Raw genomic sequence first — 6,374 nt, forward strand, 5'->3', positions numbered from 1 at the left:
AAAAGTTCTCTTCCAACGATATTACCCCAGAACACAAAAAATTCACTTGCAATGAAATCTCCTGAGAACACAAATATTCGCTTCCAACGAAATCACCGCAGAGCACAAAAAATTCGCTTCCAACGAAATGACTCCAGAGCACCGAAAACACGCTTCCAATGAAATGACACCAGAACACAAAAAATTCGCCTCCAACGAAATCACCCTAGAACATAAAAAATTCACTTCCATCGAAATCACCACAGAAGACAAAAAATTCGCTTCTAACCAAATCACCCCAGAGCACAAAAAATTCGCTTCGAATGAAATCACCCTAGAACATAAAAAATTCCCTTTCAACGAAATCACCCGAGAACACAAAAAATTCACGTCCAACGAAATTACCACAGAACAGAAAAAAACTTGCTCCCATCGAAATCACCCCAGAACACAAAAAATTCGCTTCCAACGAAATCACGCTAGAACACAAATAATTAGCTCTTAAGGAAATCACCTGAGAACACAAAAAATTCGCTTCCAACGAAATCATACCAGAGCACAAAAAATTCGCTTCCAACAAACTGACTCCAGAGCACAGAAAACACGTTTCGAACGAAATGATACCATACTTCAAAAATTTGCTTCCATCGAAATCACCCGAGAATACAAAATATTCTCTTCCAACGAAATTACCCCAGAACACAAAAAAATTCGCTTCCAAAGAAATCAACCCAGAACACAAAAAATTCACTTCCAACGAAATCACCCCAGAACACAAAAAATTTGGTTCCAATGAAATGACTGCAGAGCACTGAAAACACGCTTCCAATGAAAGGACCCCAGAAGACAAAAAAATTCACTTGCAAAGAAATCACCATAGAACATAACAAATTCGCTTTCAACGAAATCACCCGAGAACATAAAAAATTCGCTTCCAACGAAATTACCCCAGAACACAAAAAATTCGCTTGCAACGAAATCTCCTGAGAACACAAATATTCGCTTCAAACGAAATCACCGCTGAGCACAAAAAATTCGTTTCCAAAGAAATGACTCCAGAGCACAGAAAACATGCTTCCAACGAAATGACCCCCTACTTCAAAAATTTGCATCCATCGAAAAAACCCGAGAACACAAAAAATTCGCTTCCAACCATATTACCCCAGAAGACAAAATATTCTTTTCCAATGAAATCTCCTGAGAACACAAATATTCTCTTCCAAAGATATCATCACAGAGCACAAAATTTCGCTCCCAACGAAATCACCCTAGAACAAAAAAAATCCCTTCCAAAGAAATCACCCCAGAGCAGAAAAAATTTGCTTCCACCGAAATGACTCCAAAGCACAGAAAACACGCTTCCAAAAAAATGAATCCAGAACATAAAAATTATTCCAACGAAATCACCCTAGTACATAAAAAATTCGCTTCCATGGAAATCACCACAGAAAACAAAAAATTCGTTTCCAATGAAATCACCCCAGAGCACAAAGAATTCGCTTCCAACGAAATGAATCCAGAGCACAGAAAACAAGCTTCAAATGAAATTACCCCAGAACACAAAAAATTCGCTTCCAACGAAATGGCTCCAGAGTATAGAAAACACACTTCCAATGAAATGACCCCCTACTTCAAAAATTTGCTTCCATCGAAAAAACCAGAGAACACAAAAAATTCGCTTCCAACGAAATCACCCTAGAACACAAAAAATTCGCTTCCAATAAAATCACCCCAGAACACAAAAAATTCGCTTCCAAAGAAATCACCACAGAGCACAAAAAATTTGCTTTCAACGAAATCACCCTAAAGCAAAAAAAATTCACTTTCAACGAAATCACCCAAGAACACAAAAAATTCACATACAACGAAATTACCCGAGAATTGAAAAAATTTACTTCCAACCAAATCAACCTAGAGCACAAAAAATTCCCTTCCAACAAAATCACCCGAGAACACAAATATTGGCTTCCCACGAAATTACCCCAAAAAGGAAAAAGTTTGCTTCCATCGAAATCACCCCAGAACACAAAAAAATCGCTTCCAACGAAATCACCCCAACACACAAAAATTTACTTCCAAAGAAATCAACCCAGAACACGAAAAATTTGCTTCTATTGAAATCACCCGAGAACAGAAAAAAATTCGCTTCCAACAAAAATACCCCAGAACATGAAAAATTAGCTTCCAACGAAATCACCAGGGAACACAAATATTTGCATCCAACGAAATCACCCAGGAACATAAAAAATTCGCTTCCAACGAAATGTCCCTATACTTCAAAAATTTGCTTCCATCGAAATTACCTGAGAACACAGAAAATTCGCTTCCAAAGAAATTACCCCAGAACACAAAAAATTCGCTTGCAAAGAAATCTCCTGAGAAGACAAATATTCGCTTCCAACAAAATCACCCCAAGCACAAAAAATTCGCTTTCAATGAAATGAGCCCATACTTGAAAAATTTGCTTCATCGAAATCACCCGAGAACACAAAAAATTCGCTTCCAAAGAAATTACCCCAGAACACAAAAATTCGCTTCCAAGGAAATCACCCCAGAACACAAAAAATTTGCTTCCAAAGAAATGACTCCAGAGCACAGAAAACATGCTTCCAATGAAATCACCCCATACTTCAGAAAAATTCACTTCCAACTAAATTGCCCCAGAACACAAAAAAATTCACTTCCAACGAAATCAACCCAGAACACAAAAAATTTGCTTCTATCCAAATCACCTGAGAACAGAAAAAATGCGCTTCCAAAGAAATTACCCCAGAATACAAAAAATTCGCTTCCATAGAAATCCCCGCAGAGCACAAAAAAAATTGCATCCAAAGAAATCACCCTAGAACACAAAAAATTCGCTTCCAACAAAATCACCCCAGAACACAAAAAATTTGCTTCCAAAGAAATGACTCCAATGCACAGAAAATACGCTTCCAACAAAATCACCCCATGATTCAAAAAAATTCGCTTTCAAAAAATTGCCCCAGAACACAAAAAATTCTCTTCCAACGAAATCAACCGAGAACACAAAATATTCGCTTCCATCAAAATCACCCCAGAACACAAAAAATTCACTTCCACGAAATTACCCCAGAACACAAAAAATTCGCTTGCAAAGAAATGTCCTGAGAAGACAAATATTCGCTTCCAAAGAAATCACCCCAGAGCACAAAAAATTCGCTTCCAACAAAATCAAACCAAGCACAAAAAATTCGCTTTCAACGAAATGAGCCCATACTTCAAAAATTTGCTTCCATCGAAATCACCTAAGAACACAAAAAATTCGCTTCCAACGAAATCACCCCAGAACACAAAAAATTTCATTCCAAAGAAATGATTCCAGAGCACAGAAAACACGCTTCCAATGAAATCACCCCATACTTCAAAAAAATTCACTTCCAACTAAATTGCCCCAGAAAACAAAAAATTCGCTTCCAACGAAATCAACCCAGAACACAAAAAATTTGCTTCCATCGAAATCACCCGAGAACAGAAAAAATTCGTTTCTAACGAAATCACCCGGGAACACAAATATTAGCTTCCAATGAAATCATCCTAAAGCACAAAAAATTTGCTTCCAACGAAATCTCCTGAGAACACAAATATTCCCTTCCAAAGAAATCAACCCAGAGCACAAAAAATTCGCTTCCAACGAATTTACCCAAGGCAAAAAAAAAATTCACTTTCAACGAAATCACCTGAGAACACAAAAAATTCGCGTCCAACGAAATCAACCCAGAACACAAAAAATTCGCATCCAAAGAAATCACACAGAACATAAATATTTCCCTTCCCACGAAATGACTCCAAAACACAGAAAACACGCTTCCAATGAAATCACCCAAGAGCACAAAAAATTCGCTTCCTACAAAATCAACCCAGAACACAAAAAATGTGCTTCTATCCAAATCACCCGAGAACAGAAAAAATTCGCTTCCAAAGAAATTACCCCAGAATAGATAAATTTACTTCCACCCAAATCAAGCCAGAGCACGAAAAATTCCCTTCCAAAAAAATCACCCGAGAACACAAATATTGGCTTCCAACGAAATTACCCCAGAACGGAAAATTTTTACTTCCATCGAAATCCCCCAGAACACAAAAAATTCGCTTCCAACGAAATTCCCGCAGAGCACAAAATATTGCTTCCAAAGAAATCACCCTAGAACACAAAAAATTCGCTTCCAACAAAATCACCCCAGAACACAAAAAATTTGCTTCCAAGGAAATGACTCCAATGCACAGAAAACATGCTTACAAAGAAATCACCCCAAAACACAAAAAATTTGCTTCCAACGTACTTAACCCAGAACACAAAAAATTTGCTTCCAACGATATCTACCCAGAACACAAGAAATTCGGGACCACCGAAATCACCCGAGAACAAAAAAAAAAATTCGCTTCCAATGAAATTACCCATACTTCAAAAATTTGCTTCCATCGAAATCACCTTAAAACACAAAAAAAATAGCTTCCAACTAAAATACCCCAGAACACAAGAAATTCGCTTCCAACGAAATCACCCCAAAGCACAAAAAATTCGCTTCCAACGAAATTACCACAGAACACAAAAAATTCGCTTCCAAAGAAATCACCCCAGAACACAAAAAATTCGCTTCCAAAGAAACGACTCCAGAGCACAGAAAACACGCTACAAACGAAATGACCCCCTACTTCAAAAATTTGCTTCCATCGAAAAAAACGGAGAACACAAAAAATTCTCTTCCAACGATATTACCCCAGAAGACAAAACATTCTTTTACAACGAAATCTCCTGAGAACACAAATTTTCGCTTCCAAAAATATCATCCCAGAACACAAAATATTCGCTTCCAACGAAATCACCCTAGAACGCAAAAATTCCCTTTCAACGAAATCACGCGAGAACACAAAAAATTCGCTTCCAACGAAATCACCCCAGAGCACAAAAAATTCGCTTCCAACGAAGTGACTCCAGAGCACAGAAAACACGCTTCCAACGAAATGACCCCGTATTTCAAAAATTTGCTTCCATCGAAAAAACCGGAGAACACAAAAAATTCTCTTCCAACGATATTACCCCAGAAGACAAAAAATTCGCTTCCAATGAAATCACCTGGGAACACAAATATTCGCTTTCAACGAAATCACCAGAGAACACAAAAAATTTGCTTCCATAGAAATCACCCCAGAGCACAAAAAATTGGCTTCCAACAAATGACTCCAAAAAATGAAAACACGCTTCCAACGAAATGACCCCCTACTTCAAAAATTTGCTTCAATTGAAAAAACCAGAGAACACAAAAAATTCACTTCCAACAAAATCACCCCAGAGCACAAAAAATTTGCTTCCAAAGAAATGACTCCAGAGCACAGAAAACACGCTTCCAACTAAAGCCCTCCTGAGCACAAAAAATTTGCTTACAACAAAATCACCCTAGAACATAAAAAATTCGCTTTCAAAGAAATCACCCGAGAACACAAAAAATTCGCTTCCAAAGAAATGACTCCAGAGCACAGAAAACACGCTTCCAATGAAATGACCCCAGAAAACAAAAATTTCACTTCCAACGAAATCACCCTAGAACATAAAAAATTCGCTTCCATCGAAATCACCGCAAAACACAAAAATTCACATCCAACGAAAAGACTCCAGAGCACAGAAAACACACTTCCAACGAAATGACCCCCTACTTGAAAAATTTTCTTCCATCGGAAAAACCAGCGAACACAAAAAATTAGCTTCCAATAAAATAACCCCAAAAGACAAAAAATTAGCTTGCAACGAAATCTCCTGAGAACACAAATATTTGCTTCCGACCAAATCAAGCAAAAACACAAATATTCGCTTCCAACGAAATCACCGAAGAACACAAAAAATTCGCATCCAACGAAATTACCCCAGAATAGAAAAAAATTACTTCCAACCAAATCAACCCAGAGCACAAAAAATTCCCTTCCAACAAAATCACCCAGGAACACAAAAATTGCCTTCCAACGAAATTACCCCAGAACTGAAAAAATTTGCTTCCATCGAAATCACCCAAGAACACAAAACTTTGCTCCCAAAGAAATCACCGCAGAACACAAAAATTTTGCTTCCAACGAAATGACTCCAGAACACAGAAAAAACGCTACCAAAGAAATCACCCGAAAACACAAAAAATTCGTTTCCAACGAAATCATCCTAGAACACAAAAAATTCGCATCCAATGAAATGACTCCAGAGCACAGAAAACACGGTTCCAATGAAATGACCCCAGAAAACAAAAATTTCGCTTCCATCGAAATCACCGCAAAAGACAAAAATTCACATCCAATAAAAAGACTCCAGAGCACAGAAAACACGCTTCCAACGAAATGACCCCCTATTTCAAAAATTTGCTTCATTCGAAAAAACCGGAGACACAAAG

Source organism: Meriones unguiculatus, chromosome 5 (assembly GCF_030254825.1).
Source record: "Meriones unguiculatus strain TT.TT164.6M chromosome 5, Bangor_MerUng_6.1, whole genome shotgun sequence".
NCBI classification, from domain to species: domain Eukaryota; kingdom Metazoa; phylum Chordata; class Mammalia; order Rodentia; family Muridae; genus Meriones; species Meriones unguiculatus.